The sequence below is a fragment of the Astyanax mexicanus genome, chromosome 4 (genome assembly GCF_023375975.1).
Source record: "Astyanax mexicanus isolate ESR-SI-001 chromosome 4, AstMex3_surface, whole genome shotgun sequence".
Taxonomy (NCBI): Eukaryota; Metazoa; Chordata; class Actinopteri; order Characiformes; family Acestrorhamphidae; genus Astyanax; species Astyanax mexicanus.
The window spans coordinates 14,644,290-14,662,098 of NC_064411.1; the positions used below are offsets into that span (position 1 = coordinate 14,644,290).

Consider the following 17,809-nt stretch of genomic DNA (forward strand, 5'->3'; position numbering starts at 1 on the left):
TGCGGCGCGCGGAGCAGAGGCAGTTTGCTGTTGGGGAAGCCCCGCCCCCTCGCTGTGAGATTTAGCAGCGGGATCGGGCTGCAGCAGCTTCAGCTGATTTTAAAACAGATCTGGATATACGGAGATTTTTCTAAAAGAAAGGTAACGATAGGCTAACCACTTCAACTGTGATGATATGTTTCTGATAGCTGGTTAAAAATACACGTCTCTGAATCAGCACACAGTTTAAACCCACTGTGATTAATAAACTGCAGCTGTGTTAGTGTGTAAGCTTATCTTTGGAATTAGCTAGATTGGGAGTCAGGGTTAAAGGAAAAAAATAAAATATATATGTAATGTTTCCCTGTACCTGATCAGCTAATCACTTTAATTTTCAAACTGTTTATTCATTTAGGATTACAGGACTTACTGTGAGCTATAATGAACGAAAATTGATTTAACTAACTAGTTATCTAGAAGCTGGATGTAGATGATCGCCAGAATTTCGTACAGTACTTTAAGTTGGTAGTTTAAAGCAGTTACTTAACCCTGATCACTGCCCTAAACTAGTGTTTTCCACCTGATCAGCTAATAAACAGTCATTTACTGAGTTTACCTGTTAAAATCCTTTAGCCCCCTATGGAGCCTAAATTAATCATGTATATCCAACAGAGGAAGCTGTAGAATATGCAGAACAGTTTTAATATGCAGTAGAATATATAAGAACTGGGTTGAGAAACACTGCTGTAACGTGACTTCTGTTCATTTGTATTTCACAGTAAGACCACATATCCTGACGTTTATAAAAGTCTCTATGAAACGTAAAGTTACATTCTTTTACATAAAAGGACACCATCTTAAGAAGAGCGCTCAGTAGAAAAAAATAAAAGTGCAGGAGAAAATGTAAATATATAACAGAATTGACATGCCAATACATAATAATAATAATAATAATAATAATAATAATAATAACAATAATAATAATCTGTTATATTATTTTAAATATTAGGTGATAACTGAAAATTTTTGTCATATGTACATAATTCAGACATTGCATGCATAATTTTTCTAACAACAGTAGCTGTAATGTGGAGTAACATGTTTAGGTTGTAAAATCACCTTATAATAATAATTTACCTTTAATTAAAAGTAATTTCCACAAATGTTGTTCTAGGAAACTATTGGGTGGGCTTGGGTTCATATTGGCAAATGTGTCCCCCCCAATATCAAGCCCGCTCCTACGCCCTTGCTGCTACCCGTCCAAAAGTGCTCCTCCCCGCACTGCGATAATAATGCTGGGAGAAAGGAGTACTGCCTCCATCTAGTGTCTTTGAGATGTTCTGCATTTTATATAAGGGTGGTTGACATGACATGGTCTTTGTTTTATCCACTTTGTCAAATATATGTAAATTATAGAAAAATATGTTAAAAACTGTGGTGATATTGTTCAGAAATTGCTGATTTATATGAACTTACAGAGCATTCATAGGATTAACATTTTTTTCCCACAATTTTCAGTGAAACTAAAAAAATAGAAATAGAAATTCATTTCAGGTTGAATGTTGGTCATGAAGTTAGATTAAAAAAATTACGTCAGGATAAAAACTAAAACTGTTACGTACCTGCACTCTTAAAAATTCAACTAACTTTAACTCAGAAAAACTTAATGGATGAGTGGAGAAAAACCAAGGCTGATAGGAGGAATAAAACAAGATTATCCTCTGAGTTCTGCCCTTTATGTTCTAGCCATAATGATGAAAGAATACAAGGTATTAAAAGAGGAGATTATTTAGTTAAAATCACAGTTTATGCAGATGATATTACGGTTTTTATTACAACAAAAAAAGACTTAGACATTATAATGGAATATTATACATTTAATAAAAAAGTTTCTGGTGCAAAGCTTAATATGGCTAAATCTGAATGTGTTTGGATTGGGGATCAAAGAAAGAAGTTCAGAGTCGATGTTCCAGATAAAGAGCAAATAAAACATTTTAGGTGTGTATTTTAATAATGGTGACTGTGTGGACAGTAAGTGGAAACAAAAAGAGGAAGTAGTTTCTGAAGAAATTAAATCCCTCTAACGACACGTCCAACGATCAGTCACCCAAACCGAGTTGAACCAGACGCAGTGGAGGAACCAGGTCCAAGTGAAGCTCTCTACAATGGAAGTGAAAGAGTAGAGGATGGAAATGACCGTCATCATGAAGATTTAAGTAGCAGCGGAAGCAGCAGCAGCAGCGGAGAGACAGACGGAGGAAATCCGAACACCAGCACCTCGTCTGAAGGAGACAGCAGCGAGGAGTACGAGTCTGCAGCAGCCGAAACACAAGCAAACCAAGTTCCTCCTCCTTCATCATCACCTCTCCTTCCATCTATGACAAGATCTACCACCATACATACGCACGGGGGCTGCTGCATCCAACAAAAAGAAACGGAAGAGTAAACCTAAAAAAGGAGGTTAGAAGCAGAATGAACGGTACACTAAGAAAAAGTAAAAGAAATAAACATTTCTTTATCTCCTCTGTCTGACTTAATATTGCACTATGCAGTGTTGGGGGATTCAGTCTAAAAAGAACAGGAATGAGAAATGTTGTATACTTAAAAGAAAAATAGCAGAGATTTGTTGTGTTGTGTTTACAGTAAACAAAACTAAATACATATGAAGATATAGAAAATCCAAAAAAATGTGGGATAATGGTTATTCCTTCCTTTCTATTGGAGAATGTAAAGCTGATGGAATTGGTTTATTATTCTATAATCAATTGTTTGAAATAATTAATTACAGATAATTGATTCCTGGAAGGTTAATCTATATTGATTGTTTTTATAACAACAAGAAATTTATAATTAATAATGTTAACACAGCTCAAGATTGAGTTATTAAAATGACACTTTTTAGAGAACTTAATGTCACGCAGATGATTAAAGGGATTTGAGAGGAGTGTAATAGAAAACAAAAAAGAAAAGCAGAAAATTATAAAGGAAACAAAAAAATCACAATTTTTATCAGGCTGTCCAAAATTACAAGCAGAGGACCTCTCGTCAATATCAACCAATTACAAAGGAAGAAATTGTTGAAATAAATAAGGATTTACATGATGGGAAAACTCCAGGACCAGACGGTTAACCTGCAAAATGTTATAAGACATTATTATAGTTTATTACAAAATTATTTTAATAAAGGCATTAGAGATGGAAAAATGAATGACTTGTTCTTTAAATTTGTGATTACCTTGATTTATAATAAATGAATGAATTTAAATAATGATAAGGAATTTTATACAATTACTTTAGATCAGAAAAAGGCTTTTGACTATGTGTCCAGGGAATATTTATGGAATGATTTGCAGCACTATGGTTTTCCACCAAATTTCCTTCATAAGATCAAGTTATTATATTAAATTAATGTTAAAGGGTATTTTAACAGAATTTGAGACACATAGAGGACTCAAACAAGGCTGCCCTTTAAGTGCAGTCTTATGTGTGTAAAATTAAAAATTATACCAGAATTAAAGGAATTGATATCTTAGGTAAAGAATCTTTTAAACTTACAGACTTTGCTGATGACGACGTCACAGTAATCGTAAGAAATCAGAAAGAGCTCAGGATTATAGAATTTATGAAGACGTAGCAGGAGCAAAATTCAATTTGGATAAAACAGAAGACATCTGGATGGGATAAAATGATCCTCTATTTTTGAACTTAGCAAATAAAAATCAAATAAAAATTATAGGACTTTATGACAAAAGATAAATGTGCTGAAATTAACTGGGAAAATAAGGAAGAGGAAGTTGAAAATAAAATTAAATGGAAAATTGCAAATTATAAAACTAGGATCCGGATAATTAAAACTTTTGTTTTGTCAAAAAACGTGTTCCTTGCTACAATATATAGTTAATATATATAATATAATATATTAGTTTTACTACACAACACGGTTCACCAGACACAGGTAAGTTAGAAGGGCAGCTTCTAACTTAGTTATCTACCTGCTCTGAGCTAGCTAGCTAAGCTAGGAGACTGAAGCTAATTTAGCGATTAGCATGTAGAATTAAAGAGGCTAAAAACAGCAGTAAAACAGCGGGTAGGTGTTCATACTGTCCCCTGTGTGTGTCTTTTATATTGTAATTAGTGTATTTAGCCACAGTGGTGTTAGAACTTGGCTATGTGAGCGGTTGCTATGGCTTGTAACTAGGTAGCTAAGCGCTAGCTAGCTAGCGTAGCGGCCTCTATTTTCAGCCATTTCAGTCAAAACTGTGGAAATGTAAGCTTACTGTAAATAAATGTAAGAGCTTTACTCACCCAAATAATCCGTTTTAAGGAGAGAAATCTGTGTAGATTAAAGTCCAGCACTCGTTTGACTTTGAAAGAAAATGTTTTTTCAGGAAATTAAAGTTTTGTTTACTTCGCTGCCCCCCAGAGACAAGACCTGCTGAATTACAGGGTCCCCTATTTTACATTCAGCTTAAAATACTCTATATTAACTGGAAAATATATTCACTTAAGCTTTTATTTTAATAATAACAGATGATATTCGTGGCTCATAATGTGTGTAATATTTATGTCTATAGGAGACATGGGCTGCGTCCAGAAACTTTTGTTACTCCTCCTCTCCTACTCCTCCTTTCCTACTCCTCCTCTCCTACCCCGGAAGAAGGCGGAGGAATCGAGGAGAGGAGAGGAGGAGGAGGAATGGAGGGAAGGAGCTGTAATTGGGGAAATGGGACAGCTGATCCCTTTTAGATAGGATGTTGACTACCGATGAACTGAGCCAATCACAACGCTCACTTTTAGCACATGCCGGATACTGCCCAGCCAATCACAGCTTCTGAATAAAGCTCCACATACAAAAATAAAAACGAGAGATCAATAAACACAATTCCAAATTCTAGAGATCAAGCTTCAAAGTTGAAGCTTCAAACTCAACCAGCACTCAGATTGATTTAGCTTTCACTAATATGCCAGAAAGGATGGTCACAAGAAAATTAAACAAAAGACGTTTTAAACCCTTGGCTGGTACTGAATTTTATGGGATACCAAGACAGGAACAACAAAATTTCCAAGACTCAATAAATGAAGTAAATTGGGATGAACTGCTCACTGGCAAAAATTTAGATATGGATTGTTCTAATATGGCCAACAAAATACAAGAAATTATTAAACGATTTACAAGGTCAATTAAACTAAAAGCTAAAAAGAACAGCATTCCTTGGCTAAATACATCTATTCTACAACTAATGAAAGAACGAGATCACTCTTTGAAGTTGGCAAATAAATTAGGACACAGCAGACATCAATTTATTTCATTGAGAAATAGGGTAGTGAAAGAAATAAGAAAATCTAAAGCTGACTTCTTTATTACCGTCTTGAATAGTGCGAGAGGGAATTCTAAAATAACCTGGAACTATATTAAAAAACTTTTGGGTGAATCCCAAAACAAAAATAAATCAAAACCAGGGCAAATTAACTTAAATGGAATTATTTTGACAAAGCCTCAATTGATGGCTGATGCCTTTAACAATTACTTTATTGAGTCTGTGTCAGAAATTTCAGATAAGTTTACAGTTAAACAAAGGAGAGAATACTGCACACTGTCTGAAACGCAGTCGTTTACCATTACAAATATTACTGAAACTAAAGTTATTAATTTAATCCAATCACTTAAGTCATCTAGAGCAAAGGATGTTTTTGGAATGGACCCGAACATGCTTAAAGATCTCGGCCCAGCTCTTGCCGCTCCTATTGCCTCAATCATTAATCTCTCAATCTCATCGCACTGCTTTCCAAAGGCCTGGAAATCTGCTATTGTCACCCCCATCTTTAAATCCGGTGAATCAAATTCTCTAATTAACTATCGTCCAATAAGTATTCTACCAGTAATTTCTAAATTAGCAGAAAAATGGGTGGCAAAGCAGATTGTCCATTATTTAAACAACAGCTCCCCCTCTCTTCATCCCATGCAGTTTGGCTTTAGATCTAAGTATTCCACTGAAATGGCTACATGCCTCTTTATTGAAAAAATTAAATATTTTCTCGATAAGGGTGGAGTTGTAGGGGCGGTGTTTTTGGACCTTAGAAAAGCATTTGATACAGTAAATCATTCTGTTCTTCTTAACAAGCTCTTAAAATTTAACTTTTCTCAAAATGCTGTGACCTGGATTGAATCATATCTGACTGATCGATTTCAATCTGTATCGGTTAATAACTGTAGATCTGACTTTCTTAGGCTTACCTCTGGAGTTCCTCAGGGGTCAATTTTAGGCCCCCTTTTATTTAGCCTTTACATTAACGATTTGCCCACAGTCTGTTCGGAAGCCGAATGCCTTATGTATGCAGATGATACGGTTTTTTTTGTACATGGACACACCAAAGACATTGTTGCGGCCAAACTCATAAAAACAATGTCATGTGTTACAACTTGGATGCAGAAATGCTGTTTGGAGCTAAACACTTCGAAAACTGTAGGCATGTATTTCACTAAAACAAACAGAGTATCATCTGACCCTGATATCCATGTTAACGGAGAACGATTACAAATTGTTAACCAATATAAATATCTAGGGTTAATAATAGATTCAGAGCTCTCCTTTAAAGCCCATATCGGAAAATTGTGTAAAACAGTAAAGTTTAATCTCGCAAACTTTCGTGCGATTCGCAATAATATGTCAACTGAAGCTGCAAAAAGGTATGTGCATTCAATGATTTTTAGCCATTTTAATTATTGCATAACCAGTTGGTCCCAGGCTTGTCAAAGTTCAAAAAAACCGTTGGAAATCTTGTACAAGCAAGTAATTAAAGTAATGGATAAAAACCCAGGTACCATCATCACTGTGCAATTTTAAAAAAATAAAATTTTTTGGATTGGGACAGTCTTCACACATTTGCAGACCTAAAATTGATCTATAAAGTACTGCATAAATTGGCTGCAGATCCTCTGGCAGACTTTATCAGCCAAAGAAATAGCCTTGAGCGTGTCACCCGAGGATCTGTCAGAGGTGACTGCAACATTCCGTTGCGCAGAAGCACTTTTGGTAAATCGGCCTGGTCTGTAAGGAGTGCAAGTGTGTGGAACTCAGTACCTGAGGAGGTTAAGTTGCTCACAACATATAAGAACTTCACAAAAAAACTGAAAATGTGGCTTATTAATAACTATAGTTGCCAACATTAAAATATAAGCCTGTTGTGTTGTTTTAGTGATATGATAAATCTTTGGTTTTTTTTTTTTTTTTTTTTTGTTATACTGTATGGTAGTTTGTCTTTTTCTTCTTACTCTCTTTTTCTTAAATTGTAATTCTATCTTGTGTCTTTTCTCTTTTAAACTTCTTCTTGCCTTTTTACATCGTGGCCTGGGGACTACAGATGAAAACTAGCCTTCTGGCTAATTCTGGCTTTTTTTAACTATGTATAATCATGTGTTTTATGAAAATGCAGTGTCCCCTTCTAAATAAATAAATACAAATACAAAGTGCAGCCTGATTAGCCATTGATGAAGGTTGCATATGTAAATATTAAATTATTTTAATAGTAAAATATGATTTCATTGAATGTAATAAAACAAATAACAAATCTTAATAAATAATAAATATAATAATACATATTATATTTTGCATACATGTTGAAGTGAAAAAATATTAGATGAAACAGCATCAATGGAACATTACTGTCACACAGCTAAATATTCAGATATTCCAATAAAATCCTGCTTACTCCCAGGCATTTTGGCCGCATCTCTGGCCAGTGAGATATATATATACATCATGTTACAAATATGGGAACATTAATAAAGTTTTACTGAGCATACAGCTTATCTAAACAAAAATATATATTAGTGCTTTACTGGCTGTATAATTAGATAAGGAACCTAGTTAATTAATATGTTTATGACGTATATTTGGGCGTTGCCTGCTCCTCGCACTGCTTTTCGCGTACTCTGTGGGCGTGGATGCAGTGATGTCATTGGAAAATCCTTAAAAGTCTTCCGGAGTAGGATACACTGATGTATCCTTCAATGGAAGCCTACTACAGGAGAATTTTAAGCGGCTTCTTTCGTCTCCTACGGTATTCGGACAGGCGGCAAGATGGCGTCACGAAATCAGTTTCCGGGTCACGGAGGAGAGGAGGAGGATCGGTAGGAAAAAGGAGACACTTTTGGGGTTTCTGGACGCAGCCACTGTGTTTCTTCATTAGGCTCCCTAAGTAGTGTACAAGATAAAAAATCTAGAAAAATAGCCTCACGCTGCGGAAATGCGGTGCGCACTCAACACAGTTTCTTACGCACTGATTTACAACATTGTTAGCGATACTAAAATAATGTTTTATGACGGGATTTTTTGTAAGATTAAAGTTTTAGTGTTCGGCAGGAGGTAAGGGTGTTTTAAATTTTCTTAACGCAATTGTTTGATTTACTTTATTAATAATAAATATTTGTATATAATACAATATTATATATAATTTGTGTGGATTTTTAATGTAATAGTTTTCTATGTAATACTTATTTTTTTGTGTAATAATCTTGTGACTTGTTGTTTTGTCAGCTTTGTGTGGTGTGTTCAAACAAGTGCGTGAATATATTACAGATTGTTTACTTATTATAAATTATAACTGCTCTTACTTTCTGTATCAAAAGTAAGGCTCCTTCTTTGAATACAATATTAGTGTGATTGCCAAACATTGTCATCTGATATGTATATAATATATTTCAAATATATTCTGTGTAATTATTTTACTGCTACTTATCTATCTATCTTACCATAGCTAGCCAACGCTAGTTAACTAGCTAACGCTAACTAGATAAAGCTAAGTACCCAGTAAGCTTTCTAACTTCTAAACTGAACGGTTTATCAACCAAACAGCGCCTGTGTGTTTCAATATCCACTTAAATCATGTACGTTTTATTCAGTCTTAATGAACTCTGGACTTTACATGTTAAATAGCTAAATGTATATAAACTAGCTGGTTAACTGGATGGCAGTACCTGCTGTGCACGCGCTGCAGGGTTTCAGCACGGCTCCACGTAGAGAGACAATAAACACTCCCAAAACGTCTCTCTCTCAGAAAAGCATCTGAAAAGTTCTGCGCAGGTTTATACGGGTAAGATCTCTGAGTAAATGCTCCACGTTAGCCTAGTTCAGCTTCGTCTTCATCCATAATCTCCACAAACAACAAGCTCTTTTACGCTAGCTCTGTACCTGGGCTCTTAAACCAACCAACCTCGTGACGTCACCAGCGCTGCACAGGCAACATGGCGGCGCCCTAGCTCAAACGTAACAAACATAAATATATTATAATTTAGTGTGTAAACATTTTATATAAAAAATCCCCCCCCCCCCATTTTATTTTCATTCCATTACTATCACTATTATTTAAATTCCAGTATATTTAATCCCTTAGGAAACTTGTACAAACTTAAATGTTTCATGTCCCCTTTAATAGATTGATAAACTTTGATATCACCACTGGTAGCTTCCACGTCTATAATCCACCCAACATTAAAATACCTGAACTGATGCACTGGTGCCACCTTGAGGCAGAATAACGCAACAGCACTGATGCACACATTTGATGATCACATCAAATATCAAATCAAATCCTATTTATTGTCACATCACAGAGTATATATATATATATATATGAACTTCCAGTAAGAGTCTGGCTTCTGTTTGAAGGTATTTTGGACCATTCTTCTTTACAAATCATCTCCAGATCATTGGTACACATGCAGTCCTCAGTTCTTAACTGCCATAACATATTAAACACTCTATAAAAACATATGAAATTATATCCCTTAAAATATACTAAAATAAACCAAGAAGACCCTTCGTTCTCACTGATGCTCAACACAACATCCAGAAAACCGAACCACATAAAATCTGACCGTGTCACACAAGACCAGGATAAGGATCCAGAAGCAGTCTCTCTAATCAACAATTCTGATCATTTCCACCCAAATTAAAATTAATTAAGATTCTGGCACCAAAATGTAACTACAGAGACATTGTATTATAACAGTGAGTGTATAGATTACAGTATATATATATATATATATATATATATATATATATATATATATATATATATATATATATATATATATATATATATATATATATATATATATAACGGTTTAACACATTAATCATTAAATATTTATACATTCTTACAGCTCCAATACAGAAATAACATGATATAATTGTAATAAACGTACATACACTTATTGTAAAGTAATTAATAACATGTTGTAAAGTTTTAAATCATTACAAATCTGTTCTACAGCAACATGTTCAACATATTCTCTTCTCTCTTTTCTCTCTGCAGGATCCAGTGACGTGTTCAGAGTGGTTGGTGATTCTGTTCAGCTGGAGATAAATGGATCTGTATCAGAGTTTGATGAGTTTTTCTGGGTGTTTAGTGGATCTGTTCCTGTTCTAAAATATTATAAACAATATAAAGATTTTAAGCCCTCCCCCCGTTATGAAGACAGAGTGGAGTTTATTGAGGAAACCTGCAGCCTGACCCTGAAGAATCTACAGAAGACTGATAATGGACTGTATGAAGTAAAAGCATCCAATACAGAAAAGACAACTACATTATGTGCGCATCGACTCCCTGTTTTAGGTAAGTCATTCCAGCACATCAGACATGTTTTATTTTAACATATTTTAATATACTACAGAAAACAAAGGTACTCTTTAATACAACACTATATCTATATTAAAACAGATAAAAGTTAATAGTTATTGGTTCACTAATTAACTCTTTCACTATTCACAATTTACTACAGATATAAAACTGAGGAGGAAATGACTAAATAAACCATCTCTGTTTCTGTATTGTCTGAAAAAACACCACCACACTGCTTTATGATATATACTGGTGTCATGGTGGGGTACAGAATACAGACACTCGCGGAACCAATTAAGGATTTTATTAAAAACCCACAGGGTACAAAACAAAACAGTAGCAGTTGGTAGATAATACTGTTAAGCAGATACCAGGAGGAAAAGACCATTACCGGGTAGAGAGGCAGTCCAATGGTCGTACACGGGGCAGGCAGTATCAGAGAAGATCCACAATCAGAAACAATACACAGTCCAGAGTTCATACACGAGGCAGGCAGTATCAGAGGTGATCCAAAAACGTAAACGATAAGCAGTCCAGGTAATACACAATAATCCACAGAGTAGGCAAGGCAAAAATCAGAGTCGAGAAAACAAAAGCAAGGTCATACACGAGAAAACTGTAACAGAGATAAACGCTTTGTAATGTGGGCGAAACCTGGCAATACGTGGCGTGTGTGTGTGTGTGTGTGTGAGCAGACCTTAAATAATACAGGTAATAATCAGTACTCAGGACTTCCTGGCCGGGGCAGGTGAGGTGTCACGTGATCAGCAGCGTGTGTGATGTCAGTGTGTGGTGCATTCTGGGTGTTGTAGTTGTAGTAGCCTACAACACCAGACGTGACAACTGGAAATTCTAGTGTACATCATCTGTACACTACATTCTGCAAGATGCATTATGTGTGTTTACTAGTGAACTACAGTGACTTGAAAAAGTTTTCATACCCCTTGAACTTTTCCATATTTTGTCACATTACAACCACAAGCATAAATATATTTCATTGGAATTGAATGTGAAAGACCAACACAAAGTGATTTACAATTGTGAAGTGGGAATTTTAATTTTTTTTTAGTTTTACAAATAAAAAACAAAAAAAAGTGTGGTGTGCAAAAGTTTTCTTTGAGTTCAACCAATTGCATTCAGAAGTTGCCTGATGACTGCTAATAATCTAATCTCAGTACAAATACAACTGCTCCAAGATGGCCTCAGAGGATGGTTAAGAGAATATTGGGGAGTAAACAGCATCAAAAAATCCAAAGAAAACACAGGCCCATGGTAACTCTGGATGAAATGCTGAGATCCACAGCTTAGGTGGAACAAGGTGCTTTGATCACATGAGACCAAAGTTGAATTTTTGGTCAAAATGCAAAAACGCTATGTGTGGCAGAGAATTAACACTGCACATCACTCTGATGAACACACCATCCCCACTGTGAAACATGGTGGTGGCAGCATTATGCTCTGGTGCTGCTTTTCTACATTTTAGATCAGAGCATATTCATGTGTTAGAATGGCACAGTCAAACCCAATCTAGAACTTGTGGCAAGATCTGAAAACTGCTGTCCACACACACTCTCCTTTTAATCTGACTGAGCTTGAGCTGTTTTGCCAAGAAGAATGGGCGTTTTTTTTTTTTTTGCATGTTTGTTACTCCTAAAATATTTCAGATCATAAAACAACAGTCAGCTCTCTTATAGCCCTCCTGAGTTCATCTGCAGGAAGTGAAGATAAACACTGGGATTATTCTGTGTGTTTCAGATGCAGTGTCGCCCCCTGCTGGTGGATCTGTGTGTTTAGTGAAGACTGGACTGTATTCCATCATTCTGATCACCAATCACATCCGAGAGAGACGCAACAAATCATCCAAAACTCATTAATTTTCAGTGATTATTATTCTGATCATAGTTCTGTTATTATGGTCTGGAGTAAAAAATCAGTTTAAACACTCCTCTCTTTAATTTATCACATGATAGCAGCGGTTTTAAAGATTCAAATTTGACTGAAACGATTGTGTTCACAATTTCTTTAATTCAAGTGAAAGATTTCTTTATTTAGAGCGAATGATTTTTTTATTTGAGCAAAAGATTTCATTATTTAGAGAAAATTATTTTTTTTATTTTAGCGAATAATTTCTTTATTTAGAGGGATTTTTTTTTTCATTTGAGCGAATAATTTCTTTATTTAGAGCAAATTCTTTTTTTATTTGAGCGAATAATTTCTTTATTTAGAGCAAATTATTTTTTTTATTTCAGCAAACGATTTCTTTATTTTGAGTGAATATTTTTTTTATTTGAGTGAATTATTTCTTTATTTTAATGAATGATTTTTTATTTAGAGCGAATGATTTTCTTTATTTAGAGCGAATGATTTTTTTTATTTGAGTGAATTATTGTTTTTAATTTGAGTGAACGATTTTTTTTTTTAAGCGAACGATTTCCTTATTTCTAGAGGATGAATTTTTAAATTCAAGTGAATGATTTCTTTATTTTGAATGAATGATTTTTTTATTTGAGGGAAAGATTTCTTTATTTAGAGCAAATATTTTTTTTATTTCAGCAACTGATTTCTTTATTTAGAGCGAATTATTTTTTAATTTGAGCGCCCAATTTCTTTATTTTGAGGGAATCACTTTTATTTGAGCAAAAAATTTCATTATTTAGAGCGAATTATTTTATTTTATTTGAGCAAACAATTTCTTTATTGTAAGCAAATGATTTTTTTTATTTTAGCGAACGATTTCTTTATTTAGAGCGAATGATTTCTTATTTTAATGAATGATTTTTTTTAATTTAGAGCGATTTTTTTTATTTGAGTGAATTATTGTTTTTAATTTGAGTAAACGATTTCTTTATTTTGAGTGAACTATTTTTTTATTTTAGCGAATGATTTCTCTATTTAGAGCAAATGATTTTTTTTATTTGAGCGAATTATTGTTTTTAATTTGAGTGAATGATTTTTTTATTTTAAGTGAATGATTTTTTTTTATTTGAGCGAATTATTGTTTTTAATTTGAGCAAAAGATTTCATTATTTAGAGTGAACGATTTTTTTATTTGAGCGAACAATTTATTTTGAGTGAACGATTTTTTTTATTTGAGTGAACGATTTCTTTCTTTTAAGTGATTTTTTTGAGTGAATGATTGTTTTTAATTTGAGTGAACGATTTCTTATTTTGAGTGAATGATTTTTATGTGCACAATTTTTTTTATCTCATGTGCACAAAAGCAGAATAAACACACGTCTGCAGTGCTGTTTATATCTGCTATAATGGCATTTAGAGTCACTTTAAAAAAAATGTAACCGTTTACTTTGAGATTAAAGTCATAGTATTTTAAGGGAAAATTAGATTAATTACTTGGGCTGCCAGTTTAGAAAGGGAAAAGAGCATTTTCTGCTCATGATCTGTTACAGGGCTGCTGTGATTACCATCAATTATCTACATTTATAACCTGCTGATTATTAATGCTGTAGTGTTACAGTTATATAATACAGTGTGCAGATTTTGCTGTGTTGGCTTCTCTGTAGCCGAACTCCTCTGCTGCTTCGCGGAGGTTATGCACTGTGTTTTAGTTTGGTTTCTGTGTTTTATTTTATTTTATATATCCATTGTGCCTCCCAGGTTCTGTACAGTATAGTTTAAAATCATAAAACATAACAGTTCTTTTTGTTTTCAGACAGAAAGGAAATGTCTGTCAGGGTTTCCAGAAAATAATTCTTAATTTGCAGATATTTTCTTGCATCTCTGCTACTCACCTCCCTTACTGTTTTTTGTGCATATTTTGTTATAAGCTATAAACTGTATTTTATAGTGATATACCCACAAAATTACAGTAATTATGTGTAAAAATGACAGATAATCATGTTACTTTTTAAAAGTAAAGATTAATTCTTATTTCACAGTTTGTGTTTTGGCAATACTGGTAGCTATAAACATATATAATCTATGCATTTCACCCCTACAGAAATTGTTAAAAAAATGATGATTCATTCTTATTCTAGTCATTTTAACGTAATTTCTCTAAGAAAATATTTATAGGGATTGCCCGCAGTGGAGAAAACTGTGCAATAAAAACAATTACATATGATGTCAAATAATTGATTATATTATATATTAGAATGCAATATTGTGCACGCTCATTATAATCTGCTTTACTTTGTAAAACTCCAATAAAAGTGGGATAATGTGTAAAATTATTAAAAGGTAAATGTAATGATTTATAAATACTAAAGACCCTTTTTTTATTCTTATTAAAACAGAAAACACATTTTAATATTTAAAAGAGTTTAAGAAAAGGGGTTAAGAAAAGAAAGAGTAAAGGAAAAACAAGCGACACTAATAAAAACAGCTGCAACAGCAGCAATTTACACACAAATCATAAAACTCCACCTTTATAGAAACAAATTAAGAACAAAGCTTCACCAATCTGCCAAAAATTATGGAACAATTTTAGAAACGTATTAAAGGTAAAATAGTGAAAACTGGTGGAGCATGAACTGCAAATAAATACAGACTCACCAGCAGAGGGAGACACACAGAAACAAAACCTTCAGTGTTCAGTAAGTCATGGTGGTGTACAGAACACAGACACTCGCGGATCCAGTTAAGATGTTTATTAAAACCCCACAGGGTGTACAAAAGTCAAACAGCAAAGAGTAAATAACGCCAGCAAACAGATACCTGGAGGCAAAGACCATACCAGAGTCGAAAGGCAGTCCAATGTTCATACACGAGGCAGCCATGTCAGAGGTGATCCAAAAATCCAAAACGGTAAACAGTCCAGGGGGCTGTTCCACGAAGCGAGCTAACTCAGTAAGCCAGGCTTATTAAGACAGGCCTGGCTCATTTTGCTCAAATTTCGGTTCCACGAAAGAGGCTAGACTTAAGCCTCGTCCAGTTACTATAGCAACATATACGTTTAAACAAACCTGCTCTGTCCCAGGCTACAGTTGACGCTTAGCTTAGCTGCAGCGCTTCTATTGGATGAGCCGTGTGACGCCTTAGCCTTGCACGTGGGAAACAAAATCCAGGAACAAGGTTCCACCACGGTTTAATCCAGTAAATTGCAGTGGATGCAGCAGATCATATAATATTTCTATACATTTAATTAAGTATTGCACTGTATTGGAAATGTGTCTGAACATTTTTTGCAATTAATTGGTTCAATCTTAACAAATTCAGGCCAGTGTAAAATGAAATCCAGTATTTAATCACAGTTATTTTCCACAAAGATTTATTTGCATAAACTCTATATCACAAACACATTTATTAGTATTATTGATGCCCAGGTACTTTAGATGAAGTTACTTTGAAGTATATCTAAAATTCCATAATTACATCATTTCACATATGTGATCATATTGGTTCAATATAAATAGTATAAATGTTTGGTTAATTTAATGATGCAAAAAGTGAATGGATATAGACAACTACCCTACCGATATGTTTATACAGGTAATATAAATTAGCAAAAAAATGTAGGCTATAAAAAGAGCAGCCAACATTGAAGGCTGTAGGCAGTGATTGACATCACCACCAGTAGCAGCAACAGCTGTTTTTTTTCTGTTTGATAAAATATTTAATGCAGTTAATTTATATCATAATACACACTAAAATGTGTAATTTAACATTTCCCTGGAATTACACTTACCATTCTGGTATATTTTTATATTTAACCTTGACCTGCTGCCATGTTAATTTTAATCCCCAATGTTGCTTCTAAATCAGAATATAATTATCAATTTTCTTAATTTACTATAGCATTTTGGAATGCCAAGGAATGGATTAAATAGGCTTATGCACTTAATCGGTCTGTAATTTTCATAATTAATTTTAATAACACAAGAAATGTTTCCTTTCCTCACAACTATGTCTTTATATTCATCAAATAGTCACTCCTTTTCAGCAGGAGAGAAAAAAAACAGCGCATTCCTTCACCTCTTTGAACATGTTTCTCGATTTTTCAGGGCTCGATTACTAAGGCTGTGTAAATATTGCGTGCACGTGCACAAGCCTTGATTACAAAAGCCTGGCCTGAATTAGTGGGAACAGGTTGAGTCTGGATTGTGTTAGTGGAATGGAACTAGCTGGAATTGTTTGGCTAACTCAAGCGAGGCTTACTCAAATAAGCACCGCTTTTTTAAGCTCGCTTCGTGGAACAGCCCCCAGGTCACGGGCTCCTAGGCCCGCACCAAGGTCTCCTTTACCAGCTCCTAGAACGGAGCCCAGGCTGGCCCCTCAGACTTTTGCCAGTCCTGGGTCTTTAATGTTGATGCATGTATCCTTGTCTCTACCTGTCTTGGTCCCCGTTACTGTCTGTGTTCCAGTTCCCGTGTTTGGTAATTTTTCGGTTCCTGTCCCCATCACCATATTAGTCCCAGTTCTTGTCAATGTTTTAGTACCTGTCCCCATGTCCCGTCCTGTCCAGTCCCCAGTACAGTCTCCATCCCTGTCTAGCGTTTGGCCCTCTGTCCAGTCTCAGCCCCCTGTCCATTCTTTTGTCTGTTCTATTTTGCCGTCCCTGGTCTCCATCTCTTTCTAGTGTCCAGTCCTTGTCCCCTGTCCAATCTTTTGTCCAGTCTCAGCCCTCTGTCCAGTCTCTGTCCCAGTCTAGGGTCCGGCCCCCTGTCCAGTCCACGTTCCCAGTTCAGTTTAAGTCCCTTGTCCAGTCTCTTTCTTCGTCCACTCTCCAGCCTTCCCTCATGTCCCATGTCTAGGCCTTAGTCCAGTCTTGTCCTGTCCTCTGTTCTCCCTCGCTTGGCGCCTCTGATAGTGGCGCCGTTGGGGGGAGGTTATGTCACACCTTAGTCTGTGTCTGTCTAGTGTCTTTCCTTTATTTTTGGTTCCTTCCTGCTCTTGTCCTCTGTTCTCTTGTTTTGTCATTCATGTGCTTCACATGGCTCTGTTTTTGTTTTGGTCTTGTCTCCGCCTTAGCCCCATCCTGTCATCGGTAACCCCTCCGATCTCATATGTAACTCCGCCCCCTCACTACCTCCACAGGTGTCCCTAGTGTGTGCCTGTGTATAAATACCCTATGTTCTCCTTTGTTCTCTGCCGTGCTTTTTGTTTGATGCTGTCCTGTTCAACCCTGTCTGGATGTTAATCTGTGTTTTGTCTACGGAGTTCTGGTTTGTTTTCTTTATATTGTTTGATTCTTTGTTAGTTTATTTTACTTCTTTGTTTGTTTGGACCGGGTTTAGTCCTTTGTTTTATA

At 35.1% G+C, this 17,809-nt stretch overlaps 1 protein-coding gene across 1 annotated transcript in view; it reads right to left on the reverse strand.

Annotated features, from left to right (window-relative positions):
• The window catches only part of LOC125801350 (zinc finger protein 239-like), a 108,382-nt gene that overhangs the window by 63,628 nt on the left and 26,945 nt on the right, over window positions 1-17,809 (reverse strand). The gene's annotated exons all lie outside the window — the stretch shown is intronic.